The 20894-nt window shown below is 36.6% G+C and overlaps 1 protein-coding gene across 4 annotated transcripts in view; it reads right to left on the bottom strand.

The window, feature by feature from the left end:
- The window catches only part of NRG3 (neuregulin 3), a 1121259-nt gene that overhangs the window by 879388 nt on the left and 220977 nt on the right, over window positions 1-20894 (bottom strand). The gene's annotated exons all lie outside the window — the stretch shown is intronic.

The following is a 20894-nucleotide window of genomic DNA, read 5'->3' as shown; positions in this document are numbered from 1 at the left end:
ACACCCTGCCAGGTAAAAAGGGTGGAGTCTCTGATGGGCAGGAAGCTCCTTCTCCTTGGCTGGCAGAAGAAAACTATGTCTCAGCGTGAGAATATGTGACTTGTCTTCCTACACACAGAGACACACATACAGAGACTCTCCAATTCTCTCCTCATCATTCAAGATATCAAGTATTTGACAAAAATCGAATTAAAAGAACTTGACAAGAATTAAATTAAAAGAAGCTCATCTGAGAGGGACTGGAAGTGAGTGAGTGATGTGGATTTAGAGTATCTTCTTTGTCCCACAATTAATTTATCCCCATAGAGAGCTGCTAGTTATCAGATTGGGAACAGCAAAGATGAGTTGGATTGAATCCTTAAGCTCACTGGGTGAGTGAGCAAAGACAGATGGACACTCAAGGTATGGTACAAATGTGGCCAAGAGCTAAGAAAGGAGAACTCACAGAGAAAATCGAAGATGTAATGTAGGGAGGAACTATTTCCCCCAGAGGGAGTTGGAAAGTTCCCCAGAGGAAATTATCCTTAAATACGACCTATGACAGATAAAGCAAGGTGGCTGTCAGCCATCTAAGGTGGACCAGATGGAAAGGAATCCCGGACAGAGAAGTGGGTGTGCAAGAGCTGCAGGGGTACATTGTGGGGCTGGATTGGGGGCCAGTCAGCAGCTCCTTGAGGTGAACTCTAGAAAGAGAGTGGGCTACAGCTTGTTGAGAGGCAAAGCCTGAGCAACTGAGCGCTTCTATAATGAAAGCAAAGCTCAGGTCATGGATTTCTGGAAGGAGAAGAGTACTGAAATCACAGGGCATTTGGTTGGAAGAAGCTCCTCAAATCTTTCTTCTATAAATTGGGCAGGAAGGTGAGGGAGATGGACTGGGTGAACTGGAGTTCTCTTCAAATCTAAGTTTCCCAGACACAAAGATTCACTTGGGCATCCTGCCATGGACCATTAAGAAGAGTTATATGTCTATTAAACACTTTTGTTTACAAAAGGAAATGATTGGACAATTACATTTTTAAAAGATTTACTTCAGAAACATCCGAAATAAAAAATATAGGCTTTTAAATGAGCAAGCTTTGGTTATTTTAAAATGCACTTATATGAGATCGTCATCCTCTAATTATGCCCAAAAACAAGGTAAATGTCACTGAAATAACCCTCACCCTAAGTAAAAACATTTAAGATGGCATATCTGAAAGCATTCATAGTTTCTAAATTAAATGTTGATACATAGAACTTCCTATTCCCGTAAAGTCTAAAAAAAGAGCTAAATAGTGCTTTGTTGGCTACTCAGGAAACCAGAGGGCTGTTTAAGAATTAATATTTCAGTCGCCTTCAATTTTAAGCTTGGCTATTAAAGATGCCCTCCTTCCCTCCTATTAAGGGATTTTTCTTGTGGTAAATAAACAAAGGGATACTATACATCAAAGTATAAGGGAAAAAATCAGGCCATCAAATCCACCACTAAAAAAAAATTTTTTTGGAATAACGTAGTCATTATTGTTTCATTTCTGGATGTAAAGAACCCAATTTGTTGAGGTTAAAATATGATGAGTTATAAAAGTATCTACTCGCACAAAATTTGATTTACAAGAATTTGTAAATGTAGCCTGGTTAAAGCCGCCTGCTGACAAAATACCCCCATTGACTTTAGTCAAAAAAATCAGAGCTTCTTAGGAGTTGAAGTTGTGGCAAATACACAGATTTTCTCTGCAGGGACCAGGATCATCTGAGTCTCCATCCATGTAGGAGAGTTGGATGCTCCGTATGAGGCAGAACATCCCCTAAGCACTTCTGTGCCATCTGCCCACCAGAGGCATTTACTGAGCAGTCACCCAGTACTTAGTCCTAGTCCACTAGGCTAGACAGCACATCAAGAAATGTCAGAAAAAGAACTTTTCTATAACAGGGCCAAACCCCTGATATCCATTTTTCCCTTTCAGGGCCTTCTGGATTTGATGATCTTTTAGGCCTGAGTGTATGCCTCTCTCAGTTAATCACATTATACCAAATTAACAACCAAGCCCCAGATACCCTGATATAAGTAAGGGAACCAAAGGCCTCAGTGTCACAGGAGCTGGAATCATGGCAGGAGGGCATATTTTTTCTCAAATAAAATTCAGAAAAAAGGCTGCTGTAAATCAGCCTCCTTAAAAATAGTACAAAGTAAAACTAGAGTTATTGGATTTCTCGGGATTTTTGATACAAGTTTCAATCAGGCATGGTGTCTATAGTTGACTACATAATTTGGTTCTGCTCTATGACCAAAATGTCAAACGATTGAAAAGCTGTGGTTATACTTGAAGGGGCCTCTTGGAAATTTCCTTGCATTTATGCAGTATCTAGGGAGAGGTGAGGAAGCACTCAGAAAATAGGAAGAAAGCATCACCTCAACCCACCAGCTGGGTGAATAAGCCTCTACAGAAGGTCAGCAAGGGCTAGGAAGCAAAAGAAGAGATGTAGGAGGAGTAGGCCACAGGGGTACTCTAAGTCTCCACTGCCTCACATAGGCAGCAAGTGTTGTGTTCAGAAGATCAGGTCTTGACTCATTTTTGCTATTAAAAGCAGGAAGGAACATTGGGACAGCAAATGATTAATGAATTGCTCTGTAACCTGCCTTTTTCCAAAAGAAAACTAAGCAATTGAGAAGATAGACACGCCCTCCAAAAAAGTGCTATCTTTCAATGATTTCAACTGATGTCAGTTTAGCAAACACGTTGAGTACTTGCGTTGTGTGAAGGTGCTCTGCCAGAAAGGAGGAAACAGGCTTGGCCCTTGAGGAGCTTACCCTCCTAACTACAGTCAATATTCCAAAAACGCATCATGAAAGAATAGTTTCCAGGGGAAATTTAATTTTTAGAGATGGCCAGAAGTAATCTTGTTTAAGCAGGGGCAAAAGCTGTTAGGAATGGTCAGTTTTTCTAGTATGACCAAGTATCAGTCAGAAGAAATTTCTAAAGATGAACTACTCAATTTCCCGAGCAATTGCAATAGCTTGAGAAGGTTTATGCTTTTTTTCTCCAGAAGTCTTCTTTGAAGGAGACACTTTCGACTACATGTTCGTGCAAGCATGTGTGGGTATGCATGTGTGTTTAAAATCTCTCTTTTCTTACAGGCACAGCTTATCTATAAAGGATGCTAATAAACTGAGACTCACAGAGGTAGTAATCTCTGAAAATAATTTGAATTTTTAGCACGTTCAGGTTCTTTTATTCCTTCTCTCCAAGAGACTTTCCTCCAGGGTCGAGTTAGAAGTAATTGAGTTAAAACTAAGTATATATCTAAAAGAAATGAAAATATTTTCCCACAAAGAAATTGGCAACTAATGTTATAGTAGCATTATTCATAATAGCCAAAAGGTGTGAACAACTCAAATATGCATCACCTAAGAGATGGATGAACAAAATGGGGTATATCTATGCAATGGAATATTATTTGTCCATAAAAAGGAACAAAGTGATGATAGACGAATGATCCTTGAAAACATTATGCTAAATCAAAGAGGTCAGTCACAAAAGACCACATACTACAGAATTCCATTCATGTAAAATGTCCAGAGCAGGGAGACTGACAGACAAAGTAGATTAGTGGTTGACTAGAGCTGGGGAGTAGGGAGAAGGCTGGTGGTTACAGGATGATAATCAAAGAAAGCATACATGTTTCTATAATTAAATAAGAAGTAATTTTTATAAATATTTAAGATCTATGTAAATATATAATTAAGGTTAAACCACATGAAATTATCTGTTGATTTGACTTTCTAAATAAAACTGTATTTTGCAATAATTCTAGATTTACAGAAAAGTTGCAAATATACTGCAGAGTATTTTCACATACCCTTCACTTTGCTTCCCCTAAAATTAACATCTTACCTAGTGTAATTATCAAAACCCAGAAATTTACATTGGTTCAACACTATGAGCTAAACTATAGACCTTATTCAGATGTCACCAGTATTTTCACTGATGTCTTTTATCTGTTCCAGGATGCAATCCAATGTATCACGTTGCATCAATTCAGCAGGTCTTCTCAGTTGCTTGCAATTGTTGTCATTTTCTCAGTCTCTCAGTTTTTCATAACCCAAATCACCACATCTTTTTATGTAAAAATAGTCAGATATCAGCAGTATCACACGGTTGCATCTAAGGACATTTAAATTGCTGAACACCATCTCTGAACATACAGTTAGAATTCATGTTCGGCATGGTCTCCATCAGCGAAAAGCTATGTGGTGGCACTGCGTAGTGATCAGGAGCGGGGGCTCTGGGACCATAGGACAATGGCTGGCATCACAGTTTCATCACTGAACAACTCAGTGATGTTGGACAATTTGACATCTCTGCCCTTAGTTTTCTCACCTGTAAAACAGTTCCCACCTCCATAGGGTTGTTGTGGGGATTAAATGAGATAATACATGAAAAGCATTTAGCCCACTGCCTGGAGCATAAACGTATTTGCTGTCGCTATTTATTTTCCTGAATGCCTTACAATCCCTACATTACTATTATCCCAAGTTCCTCCAACTCTCTTCAATTCTGTCAAAATCTTGGTAAATATAAGCAAATCAAGAAATGATTTGTTTCAGAAAATAATACACTGAGGCCAGCATGCAGGAAGACCAGGAGCAGTGTGTGGGAGAAGATGAGCTAGGCACCTTATTTCATCAACCATGGGGCACACCCTGTACTAGGCATGGCCACATGAAACCACACAGAATAGCCATTACAGCTTGTCTGAGCACTGTGCCTCCTCTCAGAGGCTGTGATATCACTGAAATACATATCCATTGCAAACAAAGCATGGTCACGACCTGACAAAAACCAGGTGACTATGGTTACAGTTGGTGACATTATGGAGCTTCTTCGATAAGATCATTTGGGATTATAAACCATAGGGTGACCTTCAGAATGTCACCTAAATTTGTAAGATCCATGAATAATAGATGTGTCATAATTCATTAGCAGTCTGTAGCGAGCTCTAGTCTGCACTAATGAAGAAGCGCCATTTAGAAATGTGCAAATTATAAACTGTTTAAGAAAATACTTGATAAACATCTTCACCAAACAACATTTAATTTTGCCATTTAAACTGCCTCCTGTAGTTACTACATCAAACTTTGCTATAAATGAACAAAGGTCATTTTTTTTTCTATGGCTGTTCCTCTTCCTAAAAAAAATAAAAACTTCAGTATGCACTTCTAAGACTATGTTAGTCTACCATTTTTTCTAAAAAATAATAATAAAAAAAGGTAGCAAGGTTTTTTTTTATTTTCCTTTTTTAAGACAGGGTCTCGCTCTGTTGCCCAAGCTGGAGTGCAGTGATGTGATCATAGCTTATTGCGGCCTCGAACTTCGGGCTCAAGCAATTCTCGTGCACCAGCCTCCTGAGTAGCTAGGACCCCAGGCATGTGCCACCATGCCCAGCTGTTTTTTATTTTTTTTTTACAGTGACAAGGGTCTTGCTATATTGCCCAGACTAGTCTCAAACTCCTGGTCTCAAGTGATCCTCCTGCCTTGGCCTCCCAAAGCAGTAGGATTACAGCCATGAGCCACCACGCCCAGCCTAAGACATTCTTATATTTGCATAATTCACATGAGCAACCTCATATTATTGGATTAGTAGAAAAGGATTATTAAATAGATGATTTGTGATGCTATAATAACAAAATACATTGATCACTAGAAGGCAGTGTAAAGTGTAAATTCACTGCAAATTAGTCAAGACAAGACAAGCTTCATAATTTGATAGGCCTACTGGGCTGGTAGACTAAGAAATGTTATAGTCAGATGGTGTTTTTATTTCATCAAAGAATTTAATAGAGACCCTCATTATATATTTAATAATATCATGAATAAATGTGGGCTGCTGGATAATTGTGGTAGGTAAATTCACAGCTGGATGAAAGCAAAAAAGAGTTCATGGATAGATCTTGGTCAATGAAAATGCTGACTCTGGGTGAGTATCTATGCTTCCCTGGACCTTCTCCAGTGATCTAAAAGATGACAGAATGTTGGAAGCCTCAGATAACAGCATAGAGGGCATGCTAATTAACTGGTAAATGCCATGACACTGAAAGCAGAGCCCAAAGCACTCGGTTGTATTTGTATCAAACTCAATTAAGAATATTTATTATGTATAATGTATGATCTACCATCAGTGTTGTCAAAAAGTAAATTCATTTTTGAAAGATACAATGAGGGAGACCTGGTTTAAGAAGAGATTATTAGAATATGCCTTGGAACTCAGTTGACCACAAACTCAGTGTAAGCTGACGAAGTGATAAGATGTTCAAGAAGATAATTCAAGTACAAGCTTTCTGAATAAAGTCTGGGGTTCAGACCAAAATAAGCAAATATCTTAATTCCTTCTAAAGAAGCCAGATCCAACCCAAGGGAGTATGTCCACATGTGAGAACATGTTTTCAAAATTTTTGATTTTCAACTAACTTTAGACTCACAGAATGCTCTTTTCTTACAAGCAACAGAAAAGTTTTGCAACAGAAAAGTTGCAAAAGCACAACAGAGAATTCCTATAATCCTCTTTGGTAACATCTTTGTTATCAAAGTTACTTTGAAAGCAGTACTTTTTTTTTTCTTTTCTCTATCTAAACTTACTTGCCTGGTGATCCTGATTTAATGGCTTTCAAAAAACTATATTCTGATGACTTTAATATTTACATCTCTGATCCACACATCTCCCTTGAACTTCAAATGCCTGTACGCCATTACCCTTTTGATATCTCCAATGGAATGTCCAGTAGACATCTAACAGACATAAAGACATCTGACATAAACCTACTCATCTCCCCACACTGTTCTCCCTGGAGTCTCCTCACCTTCTAGTTGCTCTTTGACTCCTCTCTTTCTTCCTTACTCCATATTCAACTCATAACAAAATCTCACCTATTAAAAAAACTACATTAATATCTGACTACTTTCCTCCCTGACACCTTTACCACTTTGGTCCAAGGCATCATTTCATGGAATAGCCTCCTCTCTCGTCTCTGTGTTTCCGTTGTTACCTCTCCCGTCTCTGTGTTTCCGTTGTTACCTCTCCCTGCTCTGTCGACAACACACTACCCATTGTGATAATGAGATAGTGTTATTCCTCTCATAAGATTCTCCAATGGCTTCTGATCTCACTCAACATAAAAGCTCAAATCCTTAAGTGGCTGGCAACGTTTTATACAATCTGGTCTCCTGTTATCTCTCTAACGTCATCTCCTACCACCCACCCCATGTTCACTCCATACAATCATCCATTTCCTTCCTTCATCAGGCTCAGTCTCATCCAAAGGATTTTTTATTTGATTTTCCCTTGGCCCAGTATATACTAACCATAGATATCTGTATGGCTCCCTCAATTGTAACCTTCTTATCCTGACAAAACGAGGTTATTCCTGGCCCTGGTATTCCAATTGTAGCATCTCTACCCTTTCCCAATTTTGTCTCTGTAGCACTTATGACCATCAAACAGATATGCTTGACCTGCTTTGTGTATTGTCTTTGGAGAAGGCAATTTGACTGTTGGTGTTGTTTCACCACTGCTTTTCCATTATCTAGCATATAGCCACCAAAAATTAGTTAAATTCAGGAATCAATGAATCGCAGTGATTAAGCAGAGCACTTACTCTAGTATCAGACAGCCAGGTCACAAGTGCCAAGTTGATTGCTTACAAGCTGCACGATCTTGGTCAAACTGTGCAACTTTGTTCTTTAGTTCTGCACCTGCTGCATGGGGATAATAGTACTGAATTTGAAGGCTTGTTATGAGGATTAAATGTGAAGATTCAGGAAATTACATGATACAGTGTTTGAAAACCACTAAATGGTCACTTAATATTATTATTAATTGAAGAGAAAGTCAGAAACAATGGACAGTATAAACATAAATATCTAGCTAATGACTCAGTGTAACCTGGTGCTTTAGGTTCAGAGCATTGGAATCAATTTGATCTGAATATATATACATATACACACACACACACACACACACACATATATACACACACACACACATATATATATATATATATATGCTCTTATTCTTCAGCTTTGTTTCCTGGGGCAACACAATGAGCCTCTATAAACCTTGGAATCTTTAAATATAAAATTGGAATAATAATCTGCTTTCATCTATTCACTGGAAAGATAAGATAGGATAGAGTGCTTAGCAGTATTTTCTGTGCCACTAAAGTGTTGACTAAATAAATGGTCATGATTGTTGCAAAATCTAGAACTTAATTTGTCCAGATGATTGTCCCTTTTGGCTTTCCTGTGGCCTTCTTCAATCACTCACCATGTTCCTGTAGCTCAACCTTGCTCCCTAAGACCAAGAGCCCTGTGCCTGGAATCTCCCATGTTCTACCCATTCAATGGAAACTTGGTTGTTGTGGAGGTAACATCAGGAAATAAGTTGACCACATCATAATTCTTCTGACATTAGTGACTAGTATAAATTGGTTCTTTTATTCAAGAAATGTGTATCAATCCCATCTGTGTGCCAGGCTCTGTGCTGGGTGTCCCCTAGGTATACCCTGGTGAATAAATCCCAGCCCCTGTCCACAGGTAGCTTCCATTCTAGTGAAGGGTAATGGCCCAGAGAGAGAGCCCTCCCAAGGCCTGTTATTAAAAGAGTGAATTTATATTGCTTATATAGCAGGAATTAACTGGGGATAAGGAGATTGGATCAGAGGCCACTCTGGGTAACTATAAATATACCATATTCAGGCTGTGGCCACATGGCACTCTTCTGCCTGAGCTTTCACTCATTGCTAAGCAAACCTTCTGTAAGGAACATCAAAGTGCTCATCTCCTACCCAACAATCAGGCTGGCTATTATGAACACTAGGATTATTCTTGCTGCTACTACTACTACTGTAATTACTTCTACTACTACAACTACTACTATCTTCAGTATTTTTGCAATCAATTATTTATGAAATTGACATTAGTAGCCTAAATCCTCCTTGTTTATCTCACAATACTGAGCATGGTGTCAATATTTATATTCAGATTATCAAAAAAGGAAGGTCAATTTAATTAGCAAAGCTTCATGGCTAAGGAAGGAGGAAGTGAAGGGTAGCAGATAGCCAGGCATCCATGCATCCTGGTGACATTTCCATTTATCTCCAGCTCCTCACAGACTTCCAGTACAGTCACACTAAGTCAGCACTCACTTGTTCAATCTAGGACATTGGAGGTCTTGCCAAAACACTATAAATCAATTCTCCGTGCTACAATCATCCAGAAGAGCACAGGAGAATTTGTTTACAAATTACCAAATAGAACAGTAACAGCTTGCAAAATACCCCCGTCTGTGTCCCGGAAATATCATGGGATAAAGACTGATATTAATATCATAGATGAGTTTAAATCATCTATAATAGCCAGATGTTTTCTTACTGAGCATTGAGATTATAAACTTATCTGATTACTTCGTTGTTCTTCATTTGGGCATATCAGATGGCTTGGTGTCACATTTAAGTGGCAAGGCCATGTGGAACAGATCCAACCTCAGGCAAGAAGCCCATGCACAGAAAAGATCTCTAAAGAGCAAATTGCCAAACGAGACCTCACAGACGGCTGGGTCAACCATGGCAATGGATAAGCTGGCCATCACCCTAATTTATAAGTACCCTCGATGTTTTCGTTTTTCAGCTTCTCTTACTCATCAACCTCACCTGGATATTTCCACAGTTCAGAGGAGAAAAAGGGGAAGCTATGTAAACTCAATTGTTTACTCTGTTCTTTAGACATATATTTTTTCTTTTTTTGACTCTCTCCTCTATTTTCCACAGTGATTGTTACACTCATTCATTCAACAAAGACAGAAAGATGGCTTTACAGAAAAAGAGAAATGTATTAAGCTCCTACTAAATGACTAGCCCCATGCAACAATAGTGTAATGATCACACAGTTTATTTTCTACAAGTATCTAAGAAGCTTGATGGAACTTCCTCAAGCTGTGCATCTGATCCCAGTTCTGCTACATCATTGAAGTTTTGTTATATATTGGGAGAATTAATTTTTCTTCTGTTTTTCCATCTGTAAATTTTTTTTAAAATAAGTAAAATAATCTGTGGAGAGTACCCAGAAGTTGGCATATAATACATGCTTTCTAAGTGACATGTGCTATATACGCAAAAGTTGGATCTTCCAGATTTCGTGGTCCTTATCAGCAACATCTTCCATTTATGGTCACAACTAAATCTTATTTGTCTTATTTATGAGTTTCTGAGCATGTTGCTACATTTTCTGTTCGGTCTAGTACAGGTCGAATCATCCTAATCTGAAAATCCAAAATCCAAGTTTCCAAAATTTAAAAGATTTCGGGTGCTGACAGGAGATTAAAAGGAAATACTCATTGGAGTATTTTGGATTTGAGATTTTCAGATTTGGGATGGTCAACCAGTAAGCGTAATGCAAGTATTCCAAAATCTGAGAAAAAGAATCCAAAATCTGAAACACTTCTGGTCCCAAACATTTCAAATAATAGATTCTCCACCTGTATTAATGCTTTGTATGTCTTTGAATAATGTGCCTATGTCTAGCTCCTCTCATGCCTTAGACAATGCTTAGCATACAGGGGTTCTTTCAGCGGAGAAGAAAATAAATTGCTACACCAAATGGGACTACATTAAATCTAAGTGTGTAACATTTTGGGCAAAGATTGTTTTCATTTTCCTTTTTGCAAGATACCTTATAGCAGAGTGCATCTTCTCAGAAAATTTTTGTAGATCCCTGAATAAAAAATGTCTAATTAAGCCAGGTGCAGTGGCTCGGACCTGTAAATCCCAGTACTTTTGGAGGCCAAGGCAGGCGGATCACTTGAGGTCAGGAGTTCGAGACCAGCCTGACCAACATGGAGAAAACCTGTCTCTACCAAAAATACAAAAATTAGCTGGGCATGGTGGTGCGTGCCTGTAGTCCCAGCTACTTGGGAGGCTGAGGCAAGAGAATCACTTGAAACCAGGAGGCGGAGGTTGCAGTGAGCCGAGATTGCACGACTGCACTTCAGCCTAGGTAACAGAATGAGACTCCATCTCAAAAAAAAAAAGTCTAATTATGAGTTTTCAAAATAAAAATCTAGAGAAAATGAGCTTAAAAGCTAGCCTAACCTTAGGTGATTGGGATTCTGAAAGGGATCCTGGGTTTGTAAGCCTCATTTGTATTTAAGAGTCTACAACTAGTTGATATGAACTGTGGCCTTGTGGTGAACCCTCCTGGGTCTAACTCCTAGCATCTATGCCCTTGGCTCAGCACCACTGGTGGAGGAATTCCTGGTTTCACAGCTTGAGCCTAACCCTTTCCACAGCTGGTTCATTTGGCTTAATGATCAGTACTGAGTCTCTGACTGACCTTACATTTCAATTGTCACCAAAGATCAGGCCCCTCTGTTCAACACTCAGTTGCCTTAGATAAACCTTGCTAACCAGGCTGCAGTGTTGGCCTGTGTCAGCCTTAGACTCAGCAGGTCTAAAACTGTCAATACAAGGTCAGTGGAAAGTAATAGAAATAGATGTGCTCACTAAATCAGATGCCCAAATAAGTAGACCCCAGAAGAACAGATCTTTGTTGTAATAAATATCCCTCAGGTCATGGATGCATGGAATCAGTCACCATCACTCAACTGAAAAGCCATTAAATATGGCATAAGGCTTTGCATACCGGGCAGTGTGTCTTGGATTTTACTGTGTAATATCAGTATTCGTGGAAATTCTGGATGTTTCTATTTCTTCCTAATTGTCAATGTTTTTGACATTCCTTTATCCCTGTAATCTCAGTGTTCTTGATTGTTATCATTTATGTCTATTTTCATATTGACATGTAATTTATTGATAATATCTCAAATTGTAAGATTATATGAAACAAAGAGAGAGAGAAAAATGGACAGATGGTATATGCATTCATTATAGATGCCTCAAATCATTCAGAGGATGATGTAGGGCATCAACAAGCAAACAAACAAATAAATGTCAAACACAATACAAATAACTAAGAACCTCCTCTATACAAAGTAGCAAAGTATCTACTTTTATCTTTCAACAACTTATTCCATATACATATATAATGCTGCAATGCCAGACAGGGTCCCCTATCCTAGAAGAATGGGAAGATACAGGGAGGACATCACTTACTCCACATTACCTCTGATACTACTCAAACTCAAGTTAGAGAGAAATTTATAATACCTGATGCTAGCAAACAAACCCTATTCAGTTAATTGAGAGCTTACAATATTGGGCATTCTACTTGTACAGGATGCAAACAGGTAATGAGGCAGTCAGATAAACTCAGTGCACCTTTGATTATGTTCGAACTTTGCTGCACTTGAATCTGCCAATTCTATAATGAAAAATGATGAGCTCATCATAATCTGTATTCTATAGCCATAGAATAGCTCCAATACTTTTTAATAACAAAGATTCTATTTCCATTGAATTCACGTTTTTCTAGTGAAATATTATCTATAACCTCAGAAAATATTGTATATTCCTAAATATCTGTCTATTATCTACAACCATAAGCTGTTTATTTTTCCATATGAAACCCTTCATGTTTACAGGTTAAGCATCGGATTTAAATATAAATGTGTCCTCAAAAAAAACATGTAAAACCACCAGTTCAAATAAAAATAGTTAAGTGTTTGATATTAAAGTGTTTTATGTAATTATAAAAACAATAATTACTTTTCATAACATTATAAGGCTTCAATTCTAACATCTCTGTGTGTAGTATGTGTGAATTTATATGTGTATAAATTTACATGTGTATCTGCACATGCAAATTTAAATATAGATAGGTATATTAATGGATAGATGATACATATATTTTTTTAAATTGCAATCATATAACACATACTATCTTCAATAAACAATGTGAAGATTTATGCTTTATTTTATTTCATAACTATAATATCCACAATTGTTCATTCTGTATTTCTTTATTGATATTTTAAGTGCTGACTGCCTTTTTCACATAGCACATTCCTATAACATTTCAGAGTTTCTCATATTGCTTTATCTTGTCTAAGAACAGTTTTACTGAAGACGGATAGTGGCAACAATTTTCTTGATTTTTTTACAAATATTACAAATATTATCTCCCTGCTTCCTAAATGACAGCTTGGCTAAATATATATTATTTTGTATGCCACTCTCTTTTCTTCTGATATGTGTAGATATTTTCTCCTTTTTAAGAACAATCTGTTGAAATAGAGATGACAGGAGCTGGCCCAATATTCTCCTATTAAGTGGCCAGCATCTCATGGCTGCATAGCTAACACGTTCTTTAATTTATAAGTTTAATATCCTAACCTGGGCTTCTGCTGTAGCCAAAATGCTATAAACCTGCTATTGCCAACCTCTTTCACTGATTATGGCTAAAATCTCTGAACAGAAATACAAAAAGAAAATTACTTCTGTAAAGTAAATATTTGCAGGCAAATGAGAGACAAAAGTCAAAAAAATTGAAGAACAAACAGTATGAGGGAAAGCGTATTTTTTAAATTATTTCCTTAACACCCAACTTTGACATGAGGATGGACTAATTAAAACATGTACAGCAGGTATAAGAATTAAAAAAAAAAAGCACGAGAAAAATATTTCCAGTAGATCGCTGGGAAAGAGGGTACCCATGAACCACAGAGTGTGGGGGAATCCCTACTTATTTATTTGTTTGTTTGTTTGTTTGTTTGTTTATCTTTTCCCTCTTCTTTTTTCTCACCTTGTCTTTCCCGGTGGCAGAATGCACTCCTGTGATGATAATGGTAGTGGCAGCCCGGGCACCTAAAAGCCAAGGGAAAAAACCCATCTCTCTGGCCTCAGAACTGGAAGAGGCCCTTGAGAGCTGCAGACTTTGAGGTGAATCTTGGAGCAGAGAGAGCTGGAGACAAGAATTGCTTAATTCTGTGTATAAACCAACAAAATTTCTGAGCTCACTGCTAAGTAGAACACGCATGTAATAGACCCAAGGAAGCATGTCAAAGGCTTTGAAAGTAAAAATATGATATAAAATACCACCTAAGTTCCAGAATAACAGAAGAGTGATGTGTTTTTAGGACAGTCAAATATAGAGTAACAAAGGTTTTAAAACATAACTGACATTGGATCAATCACCCACAGAAGGTGAGACAACACTCACAGTCCAAACCTAAGTTGATTGCTTGTTTTTAAAACAAGCAATATCATTCAGAGGATTTTTGAAAGATCCATAATGTCACAATATGTTCAGGACTCAATCCAAAATTACTTGAATCTACCAATTCTATACAAAGAATAGATTCTACACAAAGAATAGAAACCTCATAACCAAATGTCTGAAAAGAACCACAAAAAAAATGGCACATTACATATAAAGGAATAAAAAAATCATGACTCTGAATTTTTCATCAGAAACTATGGAGGCAGGAAGACCATAAAACAATATACTTAAAGTGCTGAAGAAAAGATCAGCCCAGAATACTAAACCTAATAAAAATATTCTTTAAGAAGGAAGACAAAATAAAGATATTCTCAGATGAAGATAGTCTGAAATAATTCCTCAAGAGTAAATATGTTCTGAAAGAAATGCTGACGGAAGTACTTCAGATGAAAGAAAAATAATATTAGTGAGAAGCCTCAAACTTCCAAAATGAAGGCAGAACAACAGAATGGTAAATATCGAATAATATAGTAGACGTTTTATCTGATTTTAATGTGCATTAGTGTGAAAGTTAAAATTAAAATATATGGTGGAGTTTTCAATGTATATAGATAGAATATTTATCACAATTGTAAGATAAAGGGGAAAATTAAAAATCTATACGGTTGGAAGGCATCCTGATTTTGTCTGCAGTAAAAAAAGGTATTAACTTTTAAGTAGACTGTGAAAAGTTAGAAATGTATATTTATGTAGAGTAACATCATATAAACACCTACACATACTGTGTGTGTATATTTATTTGTGTGGGTATAATATATAATACATATCCCAAAAGGCCAATAATTAAAATAGCATGATAAAAATATTCAAATAATGACCCCAAAAAGCAGGAAAGTGGGAACACTGGAACAAAAATGGAGAGAAAAAGAATCTAACTAATAAAAAAGCTAAACCTAAATAAAACCATGTTAATAATTACTGTATGTAAATGATCTAACAACAACAAATAACAAAATGGATTGTCAGATTTCATTAAAAAAAGGCCCTACTATGCAATGTCTTCAAGAAATGCACTTTAAATATAATAACATGGATAGGCTAAAAGTAAAATAAAGGGAAAAGTTAAACTATATAAACACCAAAGAATGATGGGATGGCTATATCAATATCAGACAAATTTCACTATAAAACAGGAAAATTCCTACGGATATTGAGGACCATTACTTGATGAATAAAAGGGTCAATTATCCAAGAGGACATTACATTCATATATATATATATACGTATATATATATATATATATATATATATATATATATATATGTATACACACATATATACACACACATTACATTTATATGTGCATATATGTGTGTGTGTGTGTATATATATACATATATACAGAACTTTAAAATAAGGCAAAAAGGCCGGGCGCGGTGGCTCACGCTTGTAATCCCAGCACTTTGGGAGGCCGAGGCGGGCAGATCACGAGGTCAGGAGATCGAGACCACGGTGAAACCCCGTCTCTACTAAAAATACAAAAAATTAGCCAGGCGTGGTGGCGGGCGCCTGTAGTCCCAGCTACTAGGAGAGGCTGAGGCAGGAGAATGGCATGAACCCGGGAGGCGGAGCTTGCAGTGAGCCGAGATTGCGCCACTGCACTCCAGCCTGGGCAACAGAGCGAGACTCCATCTCAAAATAAATAAATAAACAAATAAATAAAAAATAAATAAATAAGGCAAAAACTGATAGAACTGGAAGGAGATACAGAAAAGTCCCAAATTATTCTTTAAGATTTCAAAACTTCTCTCTCATTAATCCATACAACATACAGAAAATCAGCAACAATATGGGAGACTTGAACAACGGTATCAACCAAACTGATGTAAATGGCACTTATAAAATAATCCAACAGTAATAGACATTTTCAAGTAACCATGAAATATTCTCCAAGATAGACCATATCCTTGCTTATTAAACAACCCTTAGCAAATATAAAATAAAGTCATACAAAGTATGATCTCTTAGCCTAACAGTTCTACTGTAAATCAATTACATAAAAATCATTGGTAATTCCACAATGATTTAGAAGCTAACATATCCCTAAATAATTAATGGGTTAAGTAAGACATCCAAAAGGAACTATAAAGTATTTTGATCTAAATATAAATTACAATAAAATCTATCAGGATATGTGGGACAGCTAAATTAATATTTGCAGAAAATTTACAGCATTGAGTCATATTAGAAAATAAGAAAGCCCCAAAATAAATAACCTAAGCTACTGTCATAAGAAACTAGAAAATGAGGAGCAATTTAGGCCTAAAGCAAGCAGAAGGAAATACATAATAAACATATCAATGGTGTCAATAATAAGTTGATATTACTGAAATAGAAAACTGAAAAGCAAAAGAGAAAATCAATTAAATCAAAAGCTGCTTTAATTGAAAAATAATAAAGTTGATGAAACTCTAGACAGATTGACCAAAACAAAGAGAGTTATCACAAATATCAATATCAAGAATACAAAAGGAATACCACTGAGACCTTATGGACATTAAAAGAAAAATAATAAGAGAATAATACAAATCTCTCTGTGTCTATAGAGGCAATGTGCCAATTCCTTGAGTGAGGCAAATTAGCAAAATTTACTCAAGAATAGATAACCTGAAGAGTTCTATGTCTACTAAAGAATTAATGTGTGTTAAAAACTTTCCAACAAATAAAACTCCAGTCCTCGATCATTTCACTGGAGAATTCTAACAATTTAAAGAACAAATGATAACAATTCTACATATTCTCTTCTAAGACACTTCTCAATTTTATGAGGCCAAAAAAATCTTCCTCATAAAAAAGGACAAAGGCATTTTAATAAAAGAAAATGACAGACCGATATTCCTGTTGAACACAGACACAAAAATGCACAAAAAACATTAGCAAACCAAAAACAGTACTATATATCAATGGTAATACCAAATATATTACCAAGTATAGTTTATCCTGGTAATTCAAAGATGATTTAATATTTTAAAATCAATCAATCACCATGGTAAGAGACTAAGTAAAATCAGGCATATCAAAATACATACAAAAAACTGACAGATTTGACAGATTAAATTTCAAAATAGATGGGAACTTCCTTAACCTGATCATGCAACTCACACCGAAAGAAAACAAATACTTATACTACTGTTATAATTAAAGTTGAAAGACTGAATGATTTCTCCTAAGAACAAAGGAAGAAAGTCCATTATATATCATCGTATTCAACATTATAATAAACATCCCAGCCAGTGTAATAAAAGGCTGAAAAAAAGGAAGAGGGAAATACACAAAAACTTGAAAGACAGAAAGAACATTGTTCCTATTAATAGACAATGTTCCTATGTAGACATTGTTCCATTGTCTACACAGGAAATTCAAAGGCATCCACAAAAAAGCTCCTGGAAGTAATATGGTAATATAGGAAAGCCATAGAATCCAAAAAAGTCATATGTCAATATATTTTCAGTAAAATATTGAAAATAAAATATGAGCAATATTTACTATTCCATTAAAATTGAATTCTAGTGTATCAAATAAAAAATGTGCAAGAATTCTGGAAGTAACAAAATATTGAGGACAGAAATCAAAGAAGACCTAATTAAATAAAGAGGTATTCCATCTTCATAGAACAGGAGACAATATTTTACTTTTTTTTTAAATTTTATATATATATATGTATATATATTAGAGACAGGGTATTGTTCTGTCACCTAACTGGAGCGCTGTGATGGAATCACAGCTCACTGCATACTTGAACTCCTGGGCTCAAACAACCCTCCCCCATCAAACTTCTGAGCATCTAGGAGTATAGGCATGTGGTACTGGGACCAGCTAAGCTGTTTTTTTGTTTTTGTTTTTGTTTTTCCTTTTTGTAGAGAAGAAGTCTTGCCATGCTGATCTCAAACTCCTGGGCTCAAGCAATCCTCCCTCTTCAGTCTCCCAAAGTGTTGATATTACAGATGTGAGCCACAGTGCCCAGCCTGGAGACAATATTAATAAGATATCAATATTCCTAAAAATTGATCTACAGAGTCTACACAATACCTCAAAGTGCCAGTAGAGTTTATTGTAAATACCAACAAGTTTATTCCAAAATTTTGACAGAAAGTCAAGGGAATGAGAATAGCCAAAACAACTTTGAAAACAAACAGCGAATTTTGTGGACTCACAATACCTGGTTTCAAGACCACCTAGTAAAAGCTACCATATTAAGACAATGTGGAATTGGCAAAAGTGTTGATAAATGGATCAATGCAATTGAATAGGCTCCAGAAAGAAACTCACATATATATGTTCAAGTGATTTTTTTTCCCACACAGGCAATCTGAGAAATTTTGGTGGAATAATCAGTTATCAAAAAAGTGAATCCTAACCAAATTTTATGTTTTATAAAAATATTAACTCAAAATTTTTGATAGATGTAAGTGTAAAATGTACAATTATAAAACTTGAGAAAAAAGAGAAAATCTTCATGACCTACAGTGAGTTAGGCAAAGCTTTTTTTATACAGAACACCAAAACCATAATCCATGAAAGAAAAAAGAAATCATAATTTATAAAATTAAAATCTTTGCTCTGTCAAGATACTATCTAGGTCGGGCGCGGTGGCTCATGCCTGTAATCCCAGCACTTTGGGAGGCCAAGGCGGGCGGATCACGAGGTCAGGAGATCGAGACCATCCTGGCTAACACGGTGAAACCCGTCTCTACTAAAAATACAAAAAAAATTAGCCGGGCATGGTGGCGGGTGCCTGTAGTCCCAGCTACTCGGGAGGCTGAGGCAGGAGAATGGAGTGAACCCGGGAGGCGGAGCTTGCAGTGAGCCGAGATCGTGCCGCTGCACTCCAGCCTGGATGACAGAACGAGACTGTCTCAAAAACAAACAAAAAAAAAGATGCTATCTAAATAAATAAATAAGACAAAACACAGATTGGGAAAAATATTTGCAAATCACATATCTAACAAAAACAAAAAAGAACTGTATCCAGAATATATGCTTATTGGGAGAAAATTCTCATTGAAGATTTTCATATTTCTGCACAGTACAGGTTTCTTGAGCATAGGCTCTATTTGAATAGAAAATGCCTTGGAAGCTAGAGATAGTGTATCCATCATCCTCTCCTATATTGTACCCTCTAACACAGAGTGCATGTGGAGAGAGACCTGTGATTCTCACTATACCACCCCACGGGGGCTCAAGAAGCAGCACTAAGATGCTGCTCTGGCTGTTTTTGCCAAGAGCAATAAGTTGTTTGCTTTTCTGCTCCAGAAAGCCTCATGTCTCATTTATAGATGTCATATATATGACATCTATGTATGTCTGTGTATGTTCACCCAAAAACCAGTATGCTAATGTGCATAAGAGCTTTATATATATATGACGTATATATGACATCTATATATGAGACATGAGGCATCTATATACAAGAGATGAGATATCTATATATAAGACATATATATGATATGTGCGTGTGTGTGTGTGTATATATATATATATATATATATGTGGCAGACTACATTGTTAGCTCACAATAGGATAAGGTCTCAGATCCTTCTCAGTTTCAGACTTAACAATAACTACTTTCAAAACGAAATGACAAGCAAACAAATGACCCAATTAAAAGTGGACGCAAACAGAGACTTTATTTGATGGCAAATAATCACAAACATATGTTCAACACCATTATTCATTAGACAAATATAAATTAAAAGTCAGGAAACAACAGGTGCTGGAGAGGATGTGGAGAAATAGTAACACTTTTACACTGTTGGTGGGACTGTAAACTAGTTCAACCATTGTGGAAGTCAGTGTGGTGATTCCTCAGGGATCTAGAACTAGAAATACCATTTGACCCAGCCATCCCATCACTGGCTATATACCCAAAGGACTATAAATCATGCTGCTATAAAGACACATGCACACGTATGTTTATTGCGGCACTATTCACAATAGCAAAGACTTGGAACCAACCCAAATGTCCAACAACGATAGACTGGATTAAGAAAATGTGGCACATATACACCATGGAATACTATGCAGCCATAAAAAGTGATGAGTTCATGTCCTCTGTAGGGACATGGATGAAACTGGAAATCATCATTCTCAGTAAACTATCACAATGACAAAAAAACCAAACACCGCATGTTCTCACTCATAAGTGGGAATTGAACAATGAGAACTCATGGACACAGGAAGGGGAACATCACACTCCGGGGACTGTTGTGGGGTGGGGGAGGGGGGAGGGATAGCATTAGGAGATATACCTAATGCTAAATGATGAGTTAATGAGTACAGCACACCAACATGGCACATGTATACATATGTAACAAACCTGCACATTGTGCACATGTACCCTAAAACTTAAAGTATAATAATAATAAAATAAAATAAAAAAACCACAACATACTACTACACATGTATTAGAATGGCTACAATTTTAAAAAAGCAAACAAAAACATCTGATACTACCAAATGCTGTCAAGAATGCGGCACAACAAGAACTCTCACTCACTGCTGGTGATAATGCAAAATAGTATGGCAGTTTCTCATAAAGTTAAACATGCATGTATCATATGACCCAGCAATTCCACTCCTAGGTCTTTACCTAAGATAAATCAAACTGTATGTTCACCCAAAAGCCAGTATGCTAATGTGCATAAGAGCTTTATATATATGAGTATGCCTATACATATCACAGATATATAT

The sequence above is a fragment of the Nomascus leucogenys genome, chromosome 18, assembly GCF_006542625.1.
Source record: "Nomascus leucogenys isolate Asia chromosome 18, Asia_NLE_v1, whole genome shotgun sequence".
NCBI lineage: Eukaryota > Metazoa > Chordata > Mammalia > Primates > Hylobatidae > Nomascus > Nomascus leucogenys.
Note: the sequence above shows the minus strand (reverse complement) of the source record. Positions and strands in the feature narration are given on the sequence as shown.